Here is an 11,843-nt window from a genome sequence, read left to right on the forward strand (position 1 = left end):
TGGGAGTGAGTGCAGACCTTTGGAAAGTGGTGAGTGATTCATGCGTTATTGATTGCTGCCGCGCCTCGTTACTGATGTTGCTGCCGCGCCTCGTTACTGATGTTGCTGCCGCGCCTCGTTACTGATGTTGCTGCCGCGCCTCGTTACTGATGTTGCTGCCGCGCCTCGTTACTGATGTTGCTGCCGCGCCTCGTTACTGATGTTGCTGCCGCGCCTCGTTACTGATGTTGCTGCCGCGCCTCGTTACTGATGTTGCTGCCGCGCCTCGTTACTGATGTTGCTGCCGCGCCTCGTTACTGATGTTGCTGCCGCGCCTCGTTACTGATGTTGCTGCCGCGCCTCGTTACTGATGTTGCTGCCGCGCCTCGTTACTGATGTTGCTGCCGCGCCTCGTTACTGATGTTGCTGCCGCGCCTCGTTACTGATGTTGCTGCCGCGCCTCGTTACTGATGTTGCTGCCGCGCCTCGTTACTGATGTTGCTGCCATCTTGACCGCTTTCAGTGGGTGGAAACCATAAGGGCAGCATCTCTCCATGGAGTGTGGGGCGAGGTCTGGTCCTTGAGAAAGGGCGAGTGATTCCTTCTTATTTCAGGGCTGTGTTTTTTCCCATTTTGGGGGCTTCCTGACCTCATTTAAGTGCTGGCACCTGTAAGGTCAGCGTTTATCTCTGTGGACTGTTTCCTGTGGAGCATGGGGAAGTGTTGGTTCTTGGGAAGGGGGTAAGTGGTTTCTTTATTTCAGGGCTGTATTCTCTCTCTCTCTTTTTTTTTTTTTTTTTTTTTTTTTTTTTCCTCTAGTATCCTGACCACATTTTAAGGGGTGGAAGCCACAAGGGCAGCATCTCTACCTGGAGACTGCTTCCTTGGCAGTGTGGGCTGAGTGTTCATCCTTGGAATGGGGTAACTTATTCTTTTTTTTTATTTCAGGGCTGTGATATCCCCTTCTGGGGGTATCCTGACTACATTTAAGGCCTGGCAGCCATAGGTGCAGCATCCGGGCGGCAGCTTCCCTTGGAGAGTGGGGTGAGTATTTGGAACGGGGCATGTAATTCCTTCTTTATTTCAGGGCTGTGAGCTCCACCTTTTTGGGGGGACCCCAAACTGGATTAGAGCAGCTGTATTTGCATGTTTGTCATCACAATGCCCTTTTTTCTTCTCTAAGGGAGATGAAGGTGTTATCTCCCTTTCTCTGATATGGTGATTGAAGGACTGACACATGTATCTTTCTTTCATTGCTCCCTCATTTCTGGAATGCTTCAATCAGCCTCAGGATAATGCTGGTTAGCTGACTGAGCATTGCTGTTGTGGGAATGCCCAGAGCTAACGTCCTTTTCCATAAAGAGGTTCTTCATTCTCCAGGTCTTTCAAGCAAATCTTTCTGAGCTTGTTATCTTCTGGTTCCATCTCTGTTCACCATTTCATGGTTCTTATAGCATGATCTCCAACCTGGGGCTCCAAATATGGTTTGTGTGCACCTCTATCATCCCATTTCATGACTGTAGTTAAGAGTGTTATGCACTGCTTCCAAGCATACAAAGTTGTTTAAAGGCATTCTGTGCACCCTTGCATGTAATAAATCAGCTGATCTTTTTTTTTTTTTTTTTTTTTTTTTTTTTTTTTTTTAGCTTGATGGGGTTTAGGGATTGCTAGAGTTTGTCTCATCAGGGGTGTAAGCACTCTGAGATCTACTGAGCAGGTAACAGAGCATTCCAAGCCCCGTGTTTGTGCACTAGCTTGTATGCAGGCAGGTTTCTAATGGCTGTGGGAAGCTCACTTAGGGATCAAATGGGTTGCAGGCGGCTCACCTTTCTCTATGGGGTCTATTCTCCCAGCCTGCTGCACTACACGGCTGATGATAGAGTGAGGTGCTTCGGCCAGGACCTGAAGAACACTCCCAGAACGTAGTGGCCATCTGCTTCATCCTCACTGTGCTTAATATGGTCTGCACCACTCAAGCATAGTGATAACAGGTATTCTGTTCCTATTTTGTCTGGTTCTCTCCCATATCTCCCTTACAAATTTGTCAATGGTAATGGATCCCAAGGCATTGTTCTCAGAGCACATTGTGACTGACCACCTTGGGATCCTACAGTCCTTTCTGTTTGAACAGCAGATCTGACTTCATCTTTATAGAAGGCCAAGGATTGTCCTCTTTTGGACCACTGTACTCAGCATCACCCCAGACATCTCCATCCTAATTGTCTGGAGATCCTATTAGTTTCCTAATCTCTATGACACCCAAACCCCCATCCCTCTTCCTTCCATCCCCTGTCCCCCATTCAATAGCTCTACAGCTCTGGTTCCCAACAGTGTGATGAAGTGAGGTCCCTGGTCTGCTGAATACTGGGACTGGTCCAGAGAGGCTCTGTGATACAGCTAGATCAGGTTGCCCAGAACCTGGCCCAGCCTCACCTTGGAAGGGACAAGGCATCCATCATGTGTCTGGGTAACCTGTTCCACTGTGTCACCACCCTCACAAGATTTTCTTTATATCTAACCTAAATTTTTTCTCATTCTTCCCTTTAGGTATTGAAAGGCTGTTACCAGGTCACTTCAGAGCCTTCACTTCTCCAGGCTGAACAGCCCCAATTTTCTCTCTTCATAGGAAAGGCATTCCATCCCTCGGTTCATATTTGTGGCTATTCTCTGGATGTACTCCAACAGCTCTATGTCTGTGTCTTACACTGCAGCCATCCAAATCCAGACACAGCACTCCAGGTGAGGCCTCACCAGCATAGGGCAGAGGGGCAGGATCATCTCCCTTTGCCTACTGACCACGCATCTTTGGGTGGAACCCAGCATACAGTTAGCTTTCTGGGCTGGGAAGGTACATTGCTGAGTGCCCACTACTCAGCCTGTTGAGGTCTCTCTGGATGGTGTCCCATCCCTCTGGAGTGTCACTGCACCCCACAGCTCGGTGTCATTAGGGTGCACTTGACCCCCACTGTCAATGTCACTGATGAAGAGGCAATCCCAGATGTTTATACAAACTCGGCAAAGAACCGCTTGAGAGCAGCCCTGAAGAGAAGGACGTGTGGATCCCAGTGGATAAGAAGCTGGACATGAGCTAGCAGTGTGCACTTGCATCCTGGAAAGACAACTATATCCTTGGCTGCATTAAAAGAAGAACAGCCAGCAGAGAGAGGGAGGTGATTTTTTTTTTTTTTTTTTTTCTTTTCCCCCTCTACTCGGCTCTCATGAGGCACCATCTGCTTAACTGCGTCCAGGCCTGGAGCCCCCAGCACAGGAAGGACTTGGAACTCTCAGAGTGGGTCCAGAGGAGGGCACTAAGATGATCAGAGGCCTGGAGCACCTCTCCTATGAGGAAAGGTTGAGGGAACTGGGCTTGTTTAGACTGGAGAAGAGAAGGCTCTGGAGAGACCTCATTGTGGCCTTCCAGTACTTGAGGGAGTGGATAAACAGGAGGGGAAACAGCTGTTTATGAGGGTGGATCAGGATAGGACAAGGGGGAGTAGTTTTAAACTAAGACAGGAGAGGTTTAGGTTGGATATTAGGAGGAAGTTTTTCACTCAGGGTGGTGATGCACTGGAACATGTGCCTTGGAGTCACTTCCAGGAGGATCTGCTCTGCGATCATTCACAGCACAGAGGTGAGACTGACATGTTGATAGTTCCCAGGGTCATCCTTTTTATCCATAATAACAGGTGTGCTGTTGCCTTTTTTCTACTCACCAGGGATTTCACCTGACTGCCACAACTTCTCAAATACCGTTGAGAATGGCTTGTTGACTGCATCAGTCGTGACTCTGGGATGCATTTCATTGGGACCCATAGACTCCTGGATGTTCAGGTTCCTCAGGTGATCCCAAACCCTATCTTGACTCTCAGTGTGGGGCAGGGAGGTTGTTGGTGGGGGTGGCATTGCTTTCTCAATCCCCACCTGCACAGCCAAAGGTGAGGGCTGTATATAATGAGCAGTTATCAGAGGAGATGGAAGCAAAAGTGTTGTTGGGTATTTGAGCCTTTTCTTGTGTGTTGTTCTCAGCTACTGTGCTGCTGGTGAGCAGCATCATGCACAGAGTGCAGCCCCCCAATGTATGCAGGGTAGTGCTTTCGTTACTGTGCAGCATTACTGGGAGCTGTGGTTCTCCCAGGTGCTGTAACGTCTGCATGGAGAGATGTGTGAATCTTCATGAGAACAGCTAGAAACGGAAAGCTGGATTTCCTGGAATGCCCCAGAATCCCACTTTGCTGACTGGTAATTGTCTGCCCAGCAGGTAAGGGCAGCGTATGCACACCAATGTTTATCCATTATGTAGCGTGGTACAACATAGCACTCCCGGAGCTCTTTATTGCATTTTAGGGTACCCCAAAGGCTGCCTGTCCTTTTCTTCCCACATTCTATTTGTCTCTGGCCTTTCACTGCAGTGTTCTCCTTCTCTTTACCCTAGACATTATCTACTGCATTTTCTTGCTGTCCTGTTTTGGTGTTCTGTGCCCCATTGTCTTGGCCATTGTACTTAGCTTTCTTTGCTGCATTCTCTTCAGCGTTTGGTTTTGGTGTTTCTTGCCATGTTCTCTTGGCCATTGTCCTCAGCATTTCCTGCCATCTCATAGCCATTGCCTGGGCGTTCCCTGTGACATCCTCCTCGGTGTCCTGTTTTGGCGTTCCCTGTGGCATTCTCCTTGGCCTCCTGTTTTGGCCTACCCAGCCATCTTATCTTGGCCTTCTGCATGGGCTTTCTTTGCCATGTTCTCTCTGGCCACTTGTTCTGGAGTTCCCTGCCACATCCTCTTGGCTTCCTGTTTTGGCACTTCCTGCCATGTTCTCTTAGCTCTTGCCTAGGCATTTACTGCTGTGTTCTCTTAGCCTTCTGTTTTGGTATTTCTTGCCATGTTCTCTTGGCCGTTGTCCTCGGCACTTCCTGCTATCTCATAGCCATTGCCTGGGTGTTCCCTGTGATGTCCTCCTCGGCGTGCTGTTTTGGCGTTCCCTTCCCTGTGGCATTCTCCTTGGCCTCCTGTTTTGGCCTACCCAGCCACCTTCTCTTGGCCTTCTGTATTGGCTTTCTTTGCCATGTTCTCTTTGGCCGCTTGTCCTGGCGTTCCCTGCCACGTCCTCTTGGCCTCCTCTTTTGGCATTTCTTGCCATGTTCTCTTAGCTCTTGCCTAGGCATTTCTTGCCATGTTCTCCTGGCCTTCTGTTTTGGTGTTTCTTGCTGTGTTTTCTCGGCCTTTGCTGTTGGCCTTCCCTGCTGTGCTCTCCTTGCCCTCACCATAGCTTTTCACTGGGTATTTTCCTTGCTTTTGCCCTTCCCTTAGCCTTAGCTGTTTGCTTTGCCTTTACCTTGGATTTCCCTTTGCTTGTCCTGGGAGTTTGGCACGCCTTTGCCTTTGGCTCTCTGGGATTGGCTGGGAGGCAGTGTTAATTTTGATCTTGACCTGAACCCCTAGCTTAATGGGAACTCTAATGATAATTACATTAACCTGCAATGCATCTGTAAACCTAACCCTTAGCCTGATGTAAAAAAAAAAATGTCTCTAACCCGAAATGCAGCAATAAAAATAACACCCCTTGTTTTCTGTCAAATTAACCTTCATCCCAATCGTAGTGCAGAAAAGAAGTTGTAGTTAGTTTAACAATTCAAGCCAACAAATAGCATTAATTTTATCCCTAATGCTCCTTTGTGACATCATTAGAGCAGTGTGCACAGGGTACAGCCCCCGCATATGTGGGATAGTGCCTTCATTACTGTATTGTGTCCAACAGGTGGCAGCGGAGAGCTGTGGCGCTCCTGAGCGCCGTAAAAACTGCACAGAGTGATCTGTGGCTCTTCATGAGAACAGCCAGGAACAGAAATCTGCATTTCCTGCGATGCCCCGGAAGCCAACTTTGCTGACGGTAATAATCTGCCCAAGAGGTAAGCGCAATGTTTACCCATTACTTAGTAAGACACAAGGTAGGGTACCCGGAGTTCATTTCTGCATTTCAGCGTGCCTTACAGGCTGTCCGTTCTCTTCCTTGTGCGTTCCCCTTGCCTCTCCTCTGTGCCTAGTTATTTCCTGCAGCATTCTCTTTGGTCTCTGTTCTGATGTCTGTGGTGGCATTCTCTTGGGCCTTGCCCAGTGTTTTGGCGTTCCTGGCGGTGTTTTCTTGGGCCTTGCCCAGTGTTTTGGCGTTCCTGGCGGTGTTTTCTTGGGCCTTGCCCAGTGTTTTGGCGTTCCTGGCGGTGTTTTCTTGGGCCTTGCCCAGTGTTTTGGCGTTCCTGGCGGTGTTTTCTTGGGCCCTGCCCTCCGTTTTGGCGTTCCTGGCGGTGTTTTCTTGGGCCCTGCCCTCCGTTTTGGCGTTCCTGGCAGCGTTTTCTTGGGCCCTGCCCTCCGTTTTGGCGTTCCTGGCGGTGTTTTCTTGGGCCCTGCCCTCCGTTTTGGCGTTCCTGGCGGTGTTTTCTTGGGCCCTGCCCTCCGTTTTGGCGTTCCTGGCGGTGTTTTCTTGGGCCTTGCCCTCCGTTTTGGCGTTCCTGGCGGTGTTTTCTTGGGCCTTGCCCTCCATTTTGGCGTTCCCTGCATTGTTCTCTTGAGCCTTGCCCTCCGTTTTGGCGTTCCCTGCATTGTTCTATTGGGCCCTGCCCTCCGTTTTGGCATTGCCTGTGGCATTATCTTGGTTTTTGCCCTCTGTTTTGGTGTTCTGTGCAATGGTCTCATCAGTCTTGTGCTGTTTTGGTGTTCCTTGCGGCATTCTCTTTGATCTTGTCCTTCATTTTGGCATTCCCGAGGCTGTCCCTTGAGGCCCGGCCTCTGGCGAGGCCTTCCCTTTGTTGTTCTCCATGACTTTGCCTTGTCTTTGATGTTGCCTTCCCTTGGGTGCTGTCTATACCTTTGCCTTCTGTTTTGGTGTTCCCTGTGGCATTCTCCTTGGCCTCCTGTTTTGGCCTACCTAGCCACCTTCTCTTGGCCTTCTGCATTGGCTTCCTTTGCCATGTTCTCTTTGGCTGCTTGTTCTGGCGTTCCCTGCCACGTCCTCTCGGCCTCCTGTTTTGGCACGTCCTGCCATGTGCTCTTAGCCCTCACCTAGGCATTTCTTGCTGTGTTCTGTTGGCCTTTGCCGTTGGCCTTCCCTGCTGTGCTCTCCTTGCCCTTGCCCTCACCATAGTCTTTCATTGGGCATTCTCCTTGCTTTTGCCCTTCCCTTAGCCTTTGCTGTTTGCTTTGCCTTTACCTCAGATTTCCCTTTGCTTGTCCTGGGAGTTTGGCACGCCTTTGCCTTTGGCTCTCTGGGATTGGCTGGGAGGCAGCGTTAATTTTGATCTTGACCTGAACCCCTAGCTTAATGGGAACTCTAATGATAATTACATTAACCTGCAATGCATCTGTAAACCTAACCCTTAGCCTGATGTAAAAAAAAAATGTCTCTAACCCGAAATGCAGCAATAAAAATAACACCCCTTGTTTTCTGTCAAATTAACCTTCATCCCAATCGTAGTGCAGAAAAGAAGTTGTAGTTAGTTTAACAATTCAAGCCAACAAATAGCATTAATTTTATCCCTAATGCTCCTTTGTGACATCATTAGAGCAGTGTGCACAGGGTACAGCCCCCGCATATGTGGGATAGTGCCTTCATTACTGTATTGTGTCCAACAGGTGGCAGCGGAGAGCTGTGGCGCTCCTGAGCGCCGTAAAAACTGCACAGAGTGATCTGTGGCTCTTCATGAGAACAGCCAGGAACAGAAATCTGCATTTCCTGCGATGCCCCGGAAGCCAACTTTGCTGACGGTAATAATCTGCCCAAGAGGTAAGCGCAATGTTTACCCATTACTTAGTAAGACACAAGGTAGGGTACCCGGAGTTCATTTCTGCATTTCAGCGTGCCTTACAGGCTGTCCGTTCTCTTCCTTGTGCGTTCCCCTTGCCTCTCCTCTGTGCCTAGTTATTTCCTGCAGCATTCTCTTTGGTCTCTGTTCTGATGTCTGTGGTGGCATTCTCTTGGGCCTTGCCCAGTGTTTTGGCGTTCCTGGCGGTGTTTTCTTGGGCCTTGCCCAGTGTTTTGGCGTTCCTGGCGGTGTTTTCTTGGGCCTTGCCCAGTGTTTTGGCGTTCCTGGCGGTGTTTTCTTGGGCCCTGCCCTCCGTTTTGGCGTTCCTGGCGGTGTTTTCTTGGGCCCTGCCCTCCGTTTTGGCGTTCCTGGCGGCGTTTTCTTGGGCCCTGCCCTCCGTTTTGGCGTTCCTGGCGGCGTTTTCTTGGGCCCTGCCCTCCGTTTTGGCGTTCCTGGCGGTGTTTTCTTGGGCCCTGCCCTCCGTTTTGGCGTTCCTGGCGGTGTTTTCTTGGGCCCTGCCCTCCGTTTTGGCGTTCCTGGCGGTGTTTTCTTGGGCCCTGCCCTCCGTTTTGGCGTTCCTGGCGGTGTTTTCTTGGGCCTTGCCCTCCGTTTTGGCGTTCCTGGCGCTGTTTTCTTGGGCCTTGCCCTCCGTTTTGGCGTTCCCTGCATTGTTCTCTTGAGCCTTGCCCTCCGTTTTGGCGTTCCCTGCATTGTTCTATTGGGCCCTGCCCTCCGTTTTGGCATTGCCTGTGGCATTATCTTGGTTTTTGCCCTCTGTTTTGGTGTTCTGTGCAATGGTCTCATCAGTCTTGTGCTGTTTTGGTGTTCCTTGCGGCATTCTCTTTGATCTTGTCCTTCATTTTGGCATTCCCGAGGCTGTCCCTTGAGGCCCGGCCTCTGGCGAGGCCTTCCCTTTGTTGTTCTCCATGACTTTGCCTTGTCTTTGATGTTGCCTTCCCTTGGGTGCTGTCTATACCTTTGCCTTCTGTTTTGGTGTTCCCTGTGGCATTCTCCTTGGCCTCCTGTTTTGGCCTACCTAGCCACCTTCTCTTGGCCTTCTGCATTGGCTTCCTTTGCCATGTTCTCTTTGGCTGCTTGTTCTGGCGTTCCCTGCCACGTCCTCTCGGCCTCCTGTTTTGGCACGTCCTGCCATGTGCTCTTAGCCCTCACCTAGGCATTTCTTGCTGTGTTCTGTTGGCCTTTGCCGTTGGCCTTCCCTGCTGTGCTCTCCTTGCCCTTGCCCTCACCATAGTCTTTCATTGGGCATTCTCCTTGCTTTTGCCCTTCCCTTAGCCTTTGCTGTTTGCTTTGCCTTTACCTCAGATTTCCCTTTGCTTGTCCTGGGAGTTTGGCACGCCTTTGCCTTTGGCTCTCTGGGATTGGCTGGGAGGCAGCGTTAATTTTGATCTTGACCTGAACCCCTAGCTTAATGGGAACTCTAATGATAATTACATTAACCTGCAATGCATCTGTAAACCTAACCCTTAGCCTGATGTAAAAAAAAAATGTCTCTAACCCGAAATGCAGCAATAAAAATAACACCCCTTGTTTTCTGTCAAATTAACCTTCATCCCAATCGTAGTGCAGAAAAGAAGTTGTAGTTAGTTTAACAATTCAAGCCAACAAATAGCATTAATTTTATCCCTAATGCTCCTTTGTGACATCATTAGAGCAGTGTGCACAGGGTACAGCCCCCGCATATGTGGGATAGTGCCTTCATTACTGTATTGTGTCCAACAGGTGGCAGCGGAGAGCTGTGGCGCTCCTGAGCGCCGTAAAAACTGCACAGAGTGATCTGTGGCTCTTCATGAGAACAGCCAGGAACAGAAATCTGCATTTCCTGCGATGCCCCGGAAGCCAACTTTGCTGACGGTAATAATCTGCCCAAGAGGTAAGCGCAATGTTTACCCATTACTTAGTAAGACACAAGGTAGGGTACCCGGAGTTCATTTCTGCATTTCAGCGTGCCTTACAGGCTGTCCGTTCTCTTCCTTGTGCGTTCCCCTTGCCTCTCCTCTGTGCCTAGTTATTTCCTGCAGCATTCTCTTTGGTCTCTGTTCTGATGTCTGTGGTGGCATTCTCTTGGGCCTTGCCCAGTGTTTTGGCGTTCCTGGCGGTGTTTTCTTGGGCCTTGCCCAGTGTTTTGGCGTTCCTGGCGGTGTTTTCTTGGGCCTTGCCCAGTGTTTTGGCGTTCCTGGCGGTGTTTTCTTGGGCCCTGCCCTCCGTTTTGGCGTTCCTGGCGGCGTTTTCTTGGGCCCTGCCCTCCGTTTTGGCGTTCCTGGCGGCGTTTTCTTGGGCCCTGCCCTCCGTTTTGGCGTTCCTGGCGGCGTTTTCTTGGGCCCTGCCCTCCGTTTTGGCGTTCCTGGCGGTGTTTTCTTGGGCCCTGCCCTCCGTTTTGGCGTTCCTGGCGGTGTTTTCTTGGGCCCTGCCCTCCGTTTTGGCGTTCCTGGCGGTGTTTTCTTGGGCCCTGCCCTCCGTTTTGGCGTTCCTGGCGGTGTTTTCTTGGGCCCTGCCCTCCGTTTTGGCGTTCCTGGCGGTGTTTTCTTGGGCCCTGCCCTCCGTTTTGGCGTTCCTGGCGGTGTTTTCTTGGGCCCTGCCCTCCGTTTTGGCGTTCCTGGCGGTGTTTTCTTGGGCCCTGCCCTCCGTTTTGGCGTTCCTGGCGGTGTTTTCTTGGGCCTTGCCCTCCGTTTTGGCGTTCCTGGCGGTGTTTTCTTGGGCCTTGCCCTCCGTTTTGGCGTTCCCTGCATTGTTCTCTTGGGCCTTGCCCTCCGTTTTGGCGTTCCCTGCATTGTTCTATTGGGCCCTGCCCTCCGTTTTGGCATTGCCTGTGGCATTATCTTGGTTTTTGCCCTCTGTTTTGGTGTTCTGTGCAATGGTCTCATCAGTCTTGTGCTGTTTTGGTGTTCCTTGCGGCATTCTCTTTGATCTTGTCCTTCATTTTGGCATTCCCGAGGCTGTCCCTTGAGGCCCGGCCTCTGGCGAGGCCTTCCCTTTGTTGTTCTCCATGACTTTGCCTTGTCTTTGATGTTGCCTTCCCTTGGGTGCTGTCTATACCTTTGCCTTCTGTTTTGGTGTTCCCTGTGGCATTCTCCTTGGCCTCCTGTTTTGGCCTACCTAGCCACCTTCTCTTGGCCTTCTGCATTGGCTTCCTTTGCCATGTTCTCTTTGGCTGCTTGTTCTGGCGTTCCCTGCCACGTCCTCTCGGCCTCCTGTTTTGGCACGTCCTGCCATGTGCTCTTAGCCCTCACCTAGGCATTTCTTGCTGTGTTCTGTTGGCCTTTGCCGTTGGCCTTCCCTGCTGTGCTCTCCTTGCCCTTGCCCTCACCATAGTCTTTCATTGGGCATTCTCCTTGCTTTTGCCCTTCCCTTAGCCTTTGCTGTTTGCTTTGCCTTTACCTCAGATTTCCCTTTGCTTGTCCTGGGAGTTTGGCACGCCTTTGCCTTTGGCTCTCTGGGATTGGCTGGGAGGCAGCGTTAATTTTGATCTTGACCTGAACCCCTAGCTTAATGGGAACTCTAATGATAATTACATTAACCTGCAATGCATCTGTAAACCTAACCCTTAGCCTGATGTAAAAAAAAAAATGTCTCTAACCCGAAATGCAGCAATAAAAATAACACCCCTTGTTTTCTGTCAAATTAACCTTCATCCCAATCGTAGTGCAGAAAGCAATTGTTAAACTAATAAATTAACTGTGACTTCAAACCAACAAATAGCATTAATTTTATCCCTAATGCTCCTTTGTGACATCATTAGAGCAGTGTGCACAGGGTGCAGCCCTTGCATATGTGGGATAGTGCCTTCATTACTGTATTGTGTCCAACAGGTGGCAGCGGAGAGGTGCAGTGTTCCCGGGCACCATAAAAACTGCACGGAGAGATCTGTGGCTCCTCATAAGAACAGCTTGGAACAGAAATCTGCTTTTCCTGGGATGCCCTGGAAGCCGACTTTGCTGACTGGTAATTGTCTGCCCAGCAGGTAAGGGCAGCGTACGCACACCAATGTTTACCCATTATGTAGCGTGGTACAATGTAGCACTCCCGGAGCTCTTTATTGCATTTTAGGGTACCCCAA

The 11,843-nt window shown here is 50.3% G+C and overlaps 1 long non-coding RNA gene across 1 annotated transcript; it reads left to right on the forward strand.

Moving 5' to 3' along the window:
* Positions 1 to 1,624: 1,624 nt before the first annotated feature.
* LOC149918808 (uncharacterized) lies at positions 1,625 to 2,675 on the forward strand. The gene is made up of 3 exons (XR_016465689.1): positions 1,625 to 1,696; positions 1,833 to 1,970; positions 2,606 to 2,675. It is a non-coding gene; the product is annotated as an uncharacterized LOC149918808 (long non-coding RNA).
* Positions 2,676 to 11,843: the final 9,168 nt, after the last annotated feature.

This window comes from Phasianus colchicus, chromosome 3 (genome assembly GCF_987193195.1).
Source record: "Phasianus colchicus chromosome 3, bPhaCol1.hap1.1, whole genome shotgun sequence".
NCBI classification, from domain to species: domain Eukaryota; kingdom Metazoa; phylum Chordata; class Aves; order Galliformes; family Phasianidae; genus Phasianus; species Phasianus colchicus.